Source organism: Ammodytes marinus (assembly GCF_949987685.1).
Source record: "Ammodytes marinus genome assembly, chromosome: 23".
Lineage (NCBI taxonomy): Eukaryota > Metazoa > Chordata > Actinopteri > Uranoscopiformes > Ammodytidae > Ammodytes > Ammodytes marinus.
Window position 1 is genome coordinate 530,054 of NC_137227.1, and position 13,659 is coordinate 543,712.

Here is a 13,659-nt window from a genome sequence, read left to right on the forward strand (position 1 = left end):
CCACAGCAGCTGAGGCATCACAGACCCTGATGAGTATTCGCCAAGGCAGAAGGACCGTGGCGGATTACTCCATCGATTTTCGTACAGTGGCAAGTCGGAGCCCCTGGAACATGGAGGCGTTGGTGGTTGCGTTCCTCCACAGCCTAGCGGACTACATAAAGGATGAGTTAGTTTCCCATGATCAACCCTCCACCCTCGATGAAGCCATGGCTCTGGCTGTCCGCATCGACCGCAGGATCCAGGCCCGTCGTCGAGAGGGGGGGCGCAGCAGTCCATCCACCAGCACACGGAGCAGCTCGACCGCTCTCCCGTCTTCCTCTGCCACACCATCTTACCAGCCAGACCAGCCTGAACCGATGGAAATCGGCCGCGCCTCACTAACCCCTGCAGAGCGACAGCGACGCATCACCTCTAACCTGTGTCTGTACTGTGGCGGTGATGGGCATCGAGCCGCCACCTGTCCAGTAAAAAGCCGGAGCTCACCGGATGTAGGAGGAATCCGGCTGGGCTCATCGAACATTCGGTCCTCCACCAATAGTAAAACCCTGATCCAAGTCTGTCTTTACCTGTCTGATACAACCCACACTCTGGCAGCCCTGGTGGACTCTGGTGCAGAAGCAAACATTATGGACACAGAACTTGCTCGTCAGCTGGGCTTGGGAAGCCACCGCTTGTCCGCTCCCGTGCCAGCCCGGGCCCTGGACGGTCACATACTTGGCACAGTTACCAGCATCACAGCCCCCATCTCAATGTTGGTGTCAGGCAACCACCAAGAGACCATCCGCTTCCACCTACTCTGCTCCCCGGGCCAACCCTTAATCCTGGGTCACCCATGGCTCCGTCTCCACAATCCTCACCTCGACTGGGCCTCCGGAACTGTCAAAGAGTGGGGAGATGACTGCCACCTGACCTGTTTGCGTGCTGCCTCGCTGCCCACCAACTCTATACCCCCCAGCACTGCCCCTGACATTTCTAACCTTCCTGAATGCTACCATGGTCTCCGGCAAGTGTTCAATAAGACCAAAGCCACATCTCTGCCCCCACACCGTCCGTACGACTGCGCCATTGACCTTCTTCCTGGATCTACTCCACCTAAGGGTCACCTCTACTCACTGTCTCCTCCAGAAAGAAAGGCCATGGAGGATTACATCAGGGACTCCTTAGCAGCTGGTATCATCCGCCCGTCTTCTTCTCCTGCTGGTGCCGGGTTCTTCTTCGTGGGAAAGAAAGACGGTTCTCTTCGGCCCTGCATTGATTACCGAGGTCTGAACGACATCACTGTGAAGAACCGGTATCCTCTGCCCTTACTCACCTCTGCTTTTGAGCTGCTTCAGGGATCCACAATTTTCACCAAGCTGGACCTTCGTAATGCGTACCACCTAGTGCGCATACGAGAAGGCGACGAGTGGAAAACAGCATTCAACACCCACACCGGCCACTACGAGTATCTGGTCATGCCATTTGGCCTCACCAACGCACCAGCGGTATTCCAGGCTCTGGTGAATGATGTGTTGCGGGACATGCTGAATAAATTCGTCTTTGTGTACCTGGACGACATCTTGATTTTCTCCAGAACCCTGTCTGAACACACTCGTCATGTCCAACTGGTCCTCCGTCGTCTCCTGGAGAACTCCCTCTATGTCAAAGCTGAGAAGTGCGAATTCCATGTTCAGTCTGTGTCATTCCTGGGATACATCGTGGCTGAGGGAAATATCCAGATGGACCCCGCAAAGGTCTCGGCAGTTTCTTCCTGGCCAGTTCCGGAGAATAGGAAGAAGTTGCAACAATTCCTTGGCTTTGCCAATTTCTACAGGAAATTCATCCGGAACTACAGCACCGTCGCCGCTCCCCTCACCACTCTGACCAGTACCAAACATCCCTTTGTCTGGACCCCAGAGGCTAACAAAACCTTCCAGACCCTCAAGGCCCGCTTCACCACGGCACCCATCCTCCTGATGCCGGATGCAGACCGACAGTTCATCGTCGAGGTGGATGCCTCGGACATGGGAGTCGGGGCCATACTTTCTCAACGGGCAGAGGAGGACAACAAAGTGCACCCCTGTGCATTCTTTTCCCGCCGGCTTTCGCCTACAGAGCGCAATTATGACATTGGAAACCGTGAGCTTTTGGCCGTCAAGCTTGCCCTGGAGGAGTGGCGTCACTGGCTGGAGGGGTCCACGGTGCCGTTCCTGGTCTGGACAGATCACAAAAACCTCGAATACATCCGCACTGCCAAGCGCGTCAACTCCAGACAATCCCGCTGGGCCTTGTTTTTCACCAGGTTCAACTTCACCCTGTCATACCGCCCAGGTTCACGTAATACCAAGCCGGATGCTCTTTCCCGCCAGTTCCAGAAGGAGGACGCCCTTTCCCAGGAACCTGCCCCCATCCTGCCTGATCCCTGTATCATAGCTGCTTTGACTTGGGATGTCGAGGAAGAGGTTCAAGAGGCAATCCGTGACCATCCCGGCCCCAGTGCATGCCCTGATGACCGTCTCTTCGTCCCTGAGAACTTAAGATCCCGGGTCATACAGTGGGGACACAACTCCCGCCTTGCCTGCCATCCGGGTTCAGCCCGCACTTGCCATCTCCTTGCCCAGCGCTTTTGGTGGCCCTCCTTGAGAAGGGACGTCAGAGAATTTGTCCGTGCTTGTCCCACCTGCAACCAGAACAAATCCTCCAATCAGCCACCCGCTGGATTACTCCAGCCTCTGCCGGTGCCCTCACGACCCTGGTCCCACGTTTCCCTGGACTTTGTAACAGGCCTGCCCCCATCGGATGGTATGACTGTCATTCTCACTGTGGTTGACCGGTTCAGCAAGATGGCGCACTTCATTCCCCTCCCGAAACTGCCATCTGCTAGAGAGACAGCCCAGAGTGTTGTAGATCATGTCTTCCGTCTACACGGGCTGCCCAAGGACGTGGTCTCAGACCGAGGCCCACAATTCACCTCTACATTCTGGAAGGAGTTCTGCCATCTTCTAGGGGCCACAGTAAGTCTCACATCTGGGTTTCATCCCCAGTCCAATGGTCAGTCAGAGCGGGCGAACCAGGAACTGGAGAAGGCGCTCCGTTGCATGGCTTCCCGTAAGCCCCAGACTTGGGCGCAACAATTGACATGGGTAGAGTACGCCCACAACTCCCTCACCTGTTCTGCCACCGGTATGTCTCCATTCCAGTGTGTATATGGCTACCAGCCCCCTCTGTTCCCCAGTCAGGAAGGAAAGGTTTCCTGCCCGTCTGCCCTCGCCCATGCTCGCCGGTGCCGCCGCACCTGGTCACAAGCCCGTGCCACACTACTCAAGTCAGTAACCAGCTATGCCACTGGGGCTAACCGTCGGAGGACACCAGCACCCACTTACTGTGTTGGCCAGAAGGTGTGGCTGTCAGCCAAGGACCTGCCGCTGAGGGTGGAATCACGTAAGCTAGCACCTCGGTTCCTCGGCCCATTCCCTATCCAGAGGATCATCAGTCCTACCGCAGTCCGGCTCCAGTTGCCAGCTTCCATGAAGGTGCACCCCACTTTCCATGTTTCAAAAGTCAAACCAGTGCATGTAAGCCCACTGGTCCCAGCGGCCCCTCCTCCTCCTCCCCCTCGCCTCATTGACGGTGGGCTGGTGTACACCGTTCGACGCCTGCTTCAGTCCAGACGGAGGGGTAGGGGCCTCCAGTATCTCGTCGACTGGGAGGGCTATGGGCCTGAAGAGAGAATCTGGGTGCCGTCCAGTCGAATTGTGGACCGGACTCTTATCGCCGACTTCCACCGTCTGCACCCGGACCAGCCTGCCATCCGTCGGGGTCGTCCTAAGGGGTCCCGTCGCTCCTCCTGCCCAGTTCCTGACCCTGCCCTGGCCCCTGATGGTCCCTCTCAGGCCCCCTCGGAGGATGAGGCCAGGGAATCTGACCGCTCAGAGGAGTTCTGACCCTCCGCCCGCCCTGTTTGACGTTTTTTGGGGACTTCTGGGGCCGTCCCTTAAGGGGGGGGTTCTGTCAGGAGCTTCTCCCTCTGCCCTGTTAACAGCACTAATTGCTGCCGCTCCACTCTGCTCAGCCACACCTGTATCCACTCCTGCCCTAATTAACCTGCCAGCTGCACTGCATTCCCTGCTCATTACCCTCTGTATATAAACCCTGGCTTTCAGTCACTCCTTGTCGGATCGTCTGCTAACCAGCACCAGTTACTCTGCCTGTTTCCTTACGCTTCTGACTCCTATCTGCAATACCGGACCTGCTCTTCTCGTTCTCTGAACATGCTCATACACTCCCTTTCCCCCAATCCTTTAATAAACTGTTGAACGTGACGCTATTGTGGTCCTCGCCTTGTTTGGGTCTGACAAAAATAGCCTAGACCTACTGTATGCAGCGCCACTCTATGCTCTCACCTCAAATGATTTTACCTGGCAATTTACACTGGCCCTTAATAAAGCGTTCTATAAAATCACAGGTTGCAACATTATTTCACTGTGCACTTCTTTCTTTTCATCAGTAGCGATTACAGTTGTGACGTGACAGGTGACAGCTGTCACAGTTCGGACATAAGAGGTTGATAACTGCCTTCGTGATACCGGTTAGCTCTGAGCAAGGGTTTGTGTTATGTTGAACCAGATCAAGAAAAGAGAGCGAGGCTCTGTTGAGTTTTCTTCGTAGTATACCCCTCTGAGGGGTATACTACGAAGCCCTCTGAGGGGTATACTACGAAGCGAGATTAAGGGCTGAGCGAGGTCTGTTGAGTCTGAAGCCAGAGTTTTCAGTATCACGAAAGGTGGCTCTCTTTCTACCTGGCTAGATCACCGTGGTAACAGAGGCTGCAGGGCTAACTGCTCAGACCAGTTTTTGTTCCAGAGTTTGAGCTTAAAGAGCGCTGCCCTTTAAGGAAACTACACATTTGGAAATCCCGCTGACCTGACTATATTGTCTGAGCGATACAGTCTCACTGAGGAAACTCGTTAAATAAGTAAACTTATTGATCAGTAAGTTAATGAACGAAACAAAGCCGTGACATAAGGCTTACACAGAGTGAACTGGCTTTTTGCCACATGCATACAGTTATTGATGCAGAAAATGTAAAATAGCCTAGACCTACTGTATGCAGCGCCACTCTATGCTCTCACCTCAAATGATTTTACCTGGCGATCTACACACACTGGCTCTTAATGAAGCGTTCTATAAAATCACAGGTTGCAACATTATTTCACTGTAGGCTTCTTTCTTTTCATCAGTAGCGATTACAGTTGGGACGTGACAGGTGACGGCTGTCACAGTTCGGACATCGCTGCAGACTCGCAGGTTAACCTTTCACAGTAGATTCATATTTGTTCGGAAAATACAAACTACAGGTTTTGTATCTAGGCTATTTATTTTATTGGTATTTATAAGATGCAAAAAAGGGATATTAGCCTAAATCAAAATCAAAATTTTATTAATTTTGATGTGGCCCAAAACGAAAGTGATTTTCCACATATGCTATTCATTAGGGGACAGTGTCAGACTTAAATCACGTTCTTAAGTGTAGGACTATCAATTAGGCTAAATGGTGTACTGTTTTAATCCGAGTTCAACCTGTAAGTGCTTTATAATGTCACATTACGCACTGCGAGAACGATCTGTAAAATAAATGGGTAACACTTTACAATAAGGGTACATTAATTAATGGTTAGTTAATGCTTAATAAAGGTTAACTAACCATTAGTTAACGGTTAACTAATGTGTCTAGTAAGCATTTACTAATGGTGTTCATGTTAACTAAGGTATTAATTAATACATTATTTAATGTTTATAAATATTCTATATTAACCTTAGTTAATACAATAACTAAGCATGAACCAAAAGTTGATTAATATAATAATAAGCATTAATTAACTGTTAACAAATGTAATTTTTTTAACATTACTTAAGCATAATCAACCATTTATTAATGCTCTTTGTGACCCTTATTGTAAAGTGGGAAAAATGTATCCATTAAGTGACACTTTATATATGCATACCAGTGCTGAATAGGCATTACTGAAGTATAATTAACCATAATAGGCATTACTTAAGTGTAATTAACCATTTTTTAATGGACTTTGTGACCCTTATTGTAAAGTGGGAACCATTTCTCATGAATTAACACTTAATACATGCATACTAGTGCTGATTAAGCGTCACTTAAGCATAATTAACCATTTCTTAATGTTAATGTATCTTTGACCTTGGGAATAGTGATCACTGCCCAGTGGCCTGTATCAGAAGTATTCATTTAAAAATATCTCAGCCTAAAATCATAATTAAGCGTAATTTTAAAGGTTTTACTGAGCAAGCCTTTTAAAGTCATCTCCGTCATAGTGACATTCAACTCATTACGGAAATTTCGGATGTTGAGTTAGCCTTAGACTATTTCATCAATACTTTCACCTCAATTATAAACAAGCATGCGCCCCTTAAAAAGCATAGAGTAAAAAATAGATCAAACCCCTGGTTTACAAGTGAACTGTCTGATTTATTTTCCGAGAGAAATAAAGCATGGTCTGTAGCTAGACGCCTTGGAGATAATACCAATTGGACTATTTTTAGACACTTTAGGAAAGCCAAATCTGAATATTACCTTGAATTAATCTCAAACTGCTACTCTAACCCTGCACTATTTTGGAAAGCTGTGAACTATAATAAAAAAAAATTCTAGCACAGTTCCCACTCAGATCAAATTAAATTGTCACACTCTCAATGATCAAAAAGAGATTGGCTTAGCTTTTAATAAGCATTTTGTAGCTGCTGGTCAACTCTTTCAGAATGGAGGATGTACGCCTTCTACCACCAGTAGACGTACCGCCTGTCTCTCAAACTCCTATTTTCAGCCTTGATCTTCTTCTCAAGTGTTGTTGTAGATGCGCTCCTAGCCATCAACCCCAATAAGTACATGGGAGAGGACAATGTGGACCCGTTTTCAATCATGCTCTCTACACATATAATATCAAAACAAATAACCAATATTTTTTATCTTTCGATCTCCTCTGGAATAGTTCCTAAAATTTGGAAAAAAGCACACATAATTCCTTTACATAAAGGTGGTGACAAAAATAATCTTAATAACTACAGGCCAATTTCCAAACTCCCATGCCTTGCACAAATTCTAGAATCACTTATTAATAATCAGTTAAAAACATTTCGAACTAGTGCTTCCATTTTGAGCCCATTCCAATCTGGTTTTAGGGCAGGTCACAGTACTGTCTCTGCTGTGACTTTGGTTGTAGACAACATTGTTACAGCATTAGACAAGAAAAAGCACTGTGCAGCACTTTTTATTGATCTTTCAAAGGCCTTTGATACCATTTGCTTTTACAGAGGCTGCATGACATTGACTTTGATCAGTCTGCATGTAGCTGGGTTAGGGATTATCTCTCTGATAGACGGCAGTCAGTTAAACTGGGAAGATACCAATCTGAGTTTTTAACTGTTGCAAATGGTGTCCCACAGGGCTCAATTTTAGGTCCAGTTCTTTTCACAATTTATATAAATAACATTCATCGCTAAAAAACTGTCACGCCCATCTATACGCTGACGACACAGTACTGTATTGCATTTCCGATTGGGTGCACCATCAGAACCTACACAGCTCTTTTAACACCCTGCAGGACTGTCTAGTGGACCTCAGGCTGACAAAACCAAATATATGTGTTTCTCCAGAGCAAGAACTACAAATTTGAATGATTTTAATATTTTTACAGAGAATGGATTTTTAATTGAAAGAGTCACAGAGTAGGGTGACCGGGGTAAGTAGGCACACTTTTTACTCTAGTGAGAATTGCTCATCACCTAAACATCTTTCAATAGTCATTCCTACATTAAATTGAGGCTTAAGGTGTTGGCTTGAAATGTGAACCCCTCGCTTTTCTAACTTATTTTAATAAAGAAGAAATTTACCATCAAAGACACTCTAACACATTGTGACAACCAACCCCATCAAGGGGTCGGTTGTCACACACTATGGGGTTGTTTGTCACAATGTTATCTTTATGGGAAAAATCTTAAAAAGAAGGCAAGAAAGCAGAACTACATTTGAAAGTTTAATTTCATTGTCAAGTTGAAAAATAGGCCTACATAACTTTATGCATCTTAACACAAAATGAGCAAGGAATTAACAAAAAGGAAATCCATATTAAGACCAACCTACTGTATGTAACAACATAAAGAACAAAACAAATAGGTCTAACAATAATTGCCTACTTAACTAGGATACACACATGCACTATCTGAGTTACAGAGATGGCAAATGTAGGGTCTGCTCACTCTAACTAAGCAGAGATTGTGTACCCACTGGTTGCACATACAACACTTCTCCCTTACCTCCCCTGAACGGGTGCTGGAGAACGTTTCCATACAAACCAAACACAAACTATCCTCTTCATCTGATGAAGATTCCTCCTCCTGTCTCTTTCTGTTCTGTTTCTTCTTCTCCATCTGGGGTGGAGTGCACTGGGGTGCAGTAGCCTTGGCAACTGGTCTAGTTTGGGATGCACTGGGTCGTTTTGATTTTGTTGCCCTTTTTCTCTTTTGCATGCTAGCTGCCTTTCCTGCTCAATTCTCTCCTTCTCTGGGGTGTCAGTGAGGATACAGCTCGACATTTTCTTTTGTTTTTGGGTTCCTTTCCTGGCTGCACCCGTTGGATAACATGTGACAACCAACCCCCCAAAAAATTTGACGACCAACCCCAACTGGAATCTATTGCTAGCATCAAGGCCAACAACCATCTGACAACTAATTAGCTTGCTAAAAACAATCTAAACTATAGCTTACCCTTCACACTTTTTTAGGGTAACAAGTGTTTGTTATAAACCCATTGTGTAAAAGCCTAGAAGAAAAATACAGAGGAGCTAAATATTTTCAATTTGACATGAAAAACACTAACAGTCCTCTCACCTCAAATGCAGCAGTCTAACTCCAAGGAAAACTATATAGGTGACCTCTGATCCCAGTTGTGGATATTTACATACCAAAATTTCACAGACAGCGCCTTCTGGTTCCGAGATATAACGATTGTGACAACCTACCCGTGTGACAAATTACCCCGTTCTCCCCTACAAATATCTCGCCATCTGGTTAGATGATAAACTTACTTTTAATTTTCATATAAATAATCTACGACAAAAAAATTGGCTATTTTTATAGGAACAAAACTACCTTCCCTTTATTTAGTAGGCAAAGGATTATTGAGGCAGTTTTCATGTCTGTCCTTGATTACGGTGATGTGGTTTACCGGCATGCATCTCATTCATGTCTTAAACTCCTAGACTCTGTTTTTCATTCCGCTTTAAAGTTCATCACAGGAGATGCTTATGACACACACCATTGTGTTTGATATGAAAAGGTTGGGTGGTCCTCCCTTAAAGAGAGACGTGACGCATATTGGCACATTTTTATTTACAAAGCCTTGACCGGGAAGCTTGCTCGTTATTTAACAGAAATGCTGCAAATTTCAGATGGGCTTTATCAGACCCGCTCCACTGACATGCTTATGCTTTATGTCCCACAAGCCTGGTCTGAGCTGGGAAAGACAGCTTTTAGCTTCAGTGCCCCTGACTCCTGGAACAACTTACAACAAAAAATTCAACTGAATACCTTCATATCCTTTAACCAATTTAAACAAACTATCTTACATCTACCAAACTCTACCTGTAACTGTTTTAATTAGGCTATATGTACTTTCACCCATTTCATTTTAATTGCTGACACTTTTCACCACTATGTAAATGTTTCAATTGTTTTTTCTCTTCACCTGTTGTTGTGTATTTGATGTATTTGCATTGAATATTTTGTTTGTATTGTTGTTTTTCCTTTGAATTTGTTTTGAACTTGACGTCATTGTAAATGAGGGTCACCCCTCAATTGGTCTCTCGTGGATAAATAAAAGTAAAGTAAAGTGGGAACCATTTATGACTTGTTACACTTAATAAATGCAAAATAGTGCTGAATAAGGATTACCTAAATACAATCCATCAATCAACATGCTCTTTGTGACCCGTGTAAATTCTCTACAATAACAATATTAAACATACTGAAAATATTTCCAACTGGAAATCAATTCATGACAATAATCTGTTATCAACACAATTCAGTCACTATTTAAAAAAGAAAGAACATTTTATTTTATTTAGAATCTTTAGTTTTATTTGGAAACACGGCTCTCACATTTGACATGAATACCATCAAAGAACTCCAAAATAGTTTTTTCAACAAATTATATCCAGTTTAATGATTTTCTCTGAAAGGAACCATCAGGAGGAAATAATCATGGATTACTAACAGCAATGGTGAAACAAGACACATTGACTCAGCAGTTAGGTTTAACAGTAAATATACTTCCTTGAAGTGTTGCAACATAAACAAAAATAAAATACACCAAGAACAGAACAGTTCCATTTTTAATTAAGAACTGAAGATAAAACTAAATAATGATCACTCTATTCTGACTAAACACTAGTTTAACCTGGCCCTATCACTGTTATTTGAATGAGTATATGTATTTCATCTAACCTTTATTTATACTTGAAAGATCAGTTGAGGGGTGACCCTCATTTATAATCTCTCGCTCTCTTTAAATCAATTTCTTGGGTTTGCTGGCCACTCCAGAGGCCTGTTTCAGGTAGCTGGTTTTACATACTCTGAGTTTAATCCTGCGCTCTGAGTTGGTCAACTCAGAGATGGTCAACTCAGAGCGCAGGGTTGACGAGCAACTCTGGGTTTTCGGTTTCAGAACAGTGGATCAGCGTTGGGTTAATCAACTCTGAGCGTGTTCACTCTGGGTTGATCGCGTGCGTAAAAGTCATCGTCAATGGATCGCTGATAACATGATTCACCATGGAAACAGAAGAAACAAATGCTTGATCCTCCCACTTCTCCACTTCTCAAAAAAGAAAAAAAAAATCTCCTCTCCTCCCACTAGAGTTAGAAATATTAACGAATGAGCTTATGGTATGGAGAAGAATTAACGGGTATATTGTCTCATAACTCTGATCTAATCTCCTCGGCAATTCAGAAAAAAACAGAGCAAACATTTTTTGTCAAGATAATAATTTTGCTTCCTTATGAGAAGCCATAGTCTATTTTAAAAAGTTACGCATATCAGCAGTATAAAGCTGGCGCGGTACAGCATTACTGACAGTGTTTTATATTCGCTGGATAATATGTTGGCAAGCTATGGCCTAATACTGTGCAGTAAACAGACACATTAGGTGACAGTTTCCATTGAAGAGCCTGATTGATTTATTACCAGATCCATTTTCCTCAAGTGATCACAGTTTAAATTATTATATAATTTTTATATTCATATTAGGCTATTTAACGAGGCTCGTCTGTGACTTTAGGATCGCACAAGTGAACAGTAACGATCGCGTGCAGCCGCAGCGTTACATGAATCCACCTGACATAAATCTGTTCAGTGGCACAGACGTTAAAAAGCATACAATACAAATAGGTTTACTAATCTGAATGTAGAGCATGTCACGATGTGTAACGTGGCCGCCTATATGAACGGCTGAGAACAAGGCTACTGATCAGATAAATGATCGGTCAAACGTAAAATCATCAGGAAATGATAAAAACATCCCGATGGAGATTTCTATGGAGTGATTTTGCTTCAAACTGTACAGGGACGCGTGTGACAGTGACACTCTTTCTTCAGTCGGAGCTGCAGCGTAAAGTGAAAACAAACTCAGGGTAGGTCTAACCACCTCCCGAGCAGGTTAGACCCATGGCGTATGTTGCCGCAGTAACTGACTCTCGGTTGCGCTGAACCTGCTACCTGAAACGGAAAACCCAGAGTTTCCACTAACTCAGAGCGAACAAACTCTGGGTTGCCTCAAAACCAGCTACCTGAAACAGGCCTCAGGCCTGCAGTGCTCGTCTCCAAATGAAGCAGCTGGAATCCAAGAATCTTGTCTAATCACCCAGTTGATGTACATAGAAAAAAAATAAATAATCAGTAAACAGTTCTTAGTTCATTTTGTTTCCTTTATCTAACTCATTATAGCATAGCATTACGGTTCCAAATTATGTATTATTATTATTATTATTATTATTATTATTATTATTATTATTATTATTATTATTATTATTATTATTATTATATAACATAATGCCTAGCGTTGCTTAACTGAAATATCTTTGGTACCTTAATCAAATAAAATTCTCATTGAACTTTTAACAAGTTGACATGATTTTTTCATTCAAAAAACATGTAATCTCTATGACCATTCTACACAACACATGCCCTGCTTTAGCTCATTTTAGCATGAAATAGCAACATGCACTTTGAATATGGAATAATACTAACATTTATTCACATACGGTTTGGTGTCCATGAACACACTCTTTATACATTTTATTTCGCCACCGCTACATTTACTGCTAAAAGTAACCTGTGAAGCTAACCAGTGCAAGTCTCATGCTAACGCTGCTCATATAGGCCCATAGACATATATACGTTATATATTATATCTATGATATAGGCCTAGTAGTGCGCTAGCTGCGATGCTAATGCTAACGTTGATGCTAGCGGGAGGCCACGTCGCTAATATATTTCACAGTATTCTTACATACACACAACTATATCATCTCACTAACACCTTAGTTAACTCACAAATAATTTTGTTTGGCTAATGGCAGCATAATTGTAACCACCACATGTCTTTTGTGTGAGAATAATGGGTCGATCAAGCTGGTTAAGCACATAGCTGCTGCTTTTACTGACCAGGCACACATCCGTCTTTCTATCCTCCCAGTGGCCAGGATCCAGTAAAAAACGAGATCTATATGTGAATTCGGGGTTTTTGTAGCATTCATTTATTATAGAACACATTTCAATTATTGTGACAGAGTGATATATTTTAATTTAAAATACTTTATTAATTCCCACAGTGCTCAACAGTTGCACTACAATTTAACACTAGGAGACCGAATCATAAAAGAAATGAATGAAGTAAATACTAATATAGAAAAATGCTTCAATAGAAAAATACAGCTAAAGACTAGCTTATAAAATACTAGCCTATAAAATACGGCAGTGGCATGAATTTCAGCAACTTGAACTAAGGCAAGCCCTTCCCGAAGTTTCCAGCGGACTTATTTCCCCCGAGTCGTTATCTCTAAGATAGACATGGTATCGCTATAAAACTGTTCCATACAGCAACAACCGGCAGCATATGTCTATAAGCCACTCTATAAACGCAAACAATGGAGATATACCTCGTCTTCACGGAAAAGACCAACGCTGTCCAGATGTAAACAACGGAAGAAGGGACCAGGATGCATTGGGCGCAGCACTATATAGTAAGACTCAATACTGCCACCAGACGGCCACACTACCCGTTGCAAACCACCCGCAATCCCATTCCCAAGTACTGCAACTGAAAGTGTTATATTCATAAAGATATTAACTGTACCACCCGGTTACATACTCCCCTGCAGCAAGTCAACGTCCTCGGTGACTACAGAACTTTAAAGAAGCTCAAATCCAGCTTCAGCTTTACTCTGATCATTTCTACCATAAAACATCAACAATGCTTGTATTTGCTCAACAATGAAGTGTTCTAAGTGTTCCTCTTTGTACCCTCCCAACCACTATTTCTCACCGAAAAAGTCCATACAAAACGGCTGTGAAGAGAAATGTGAATAGAGAAGTACAGA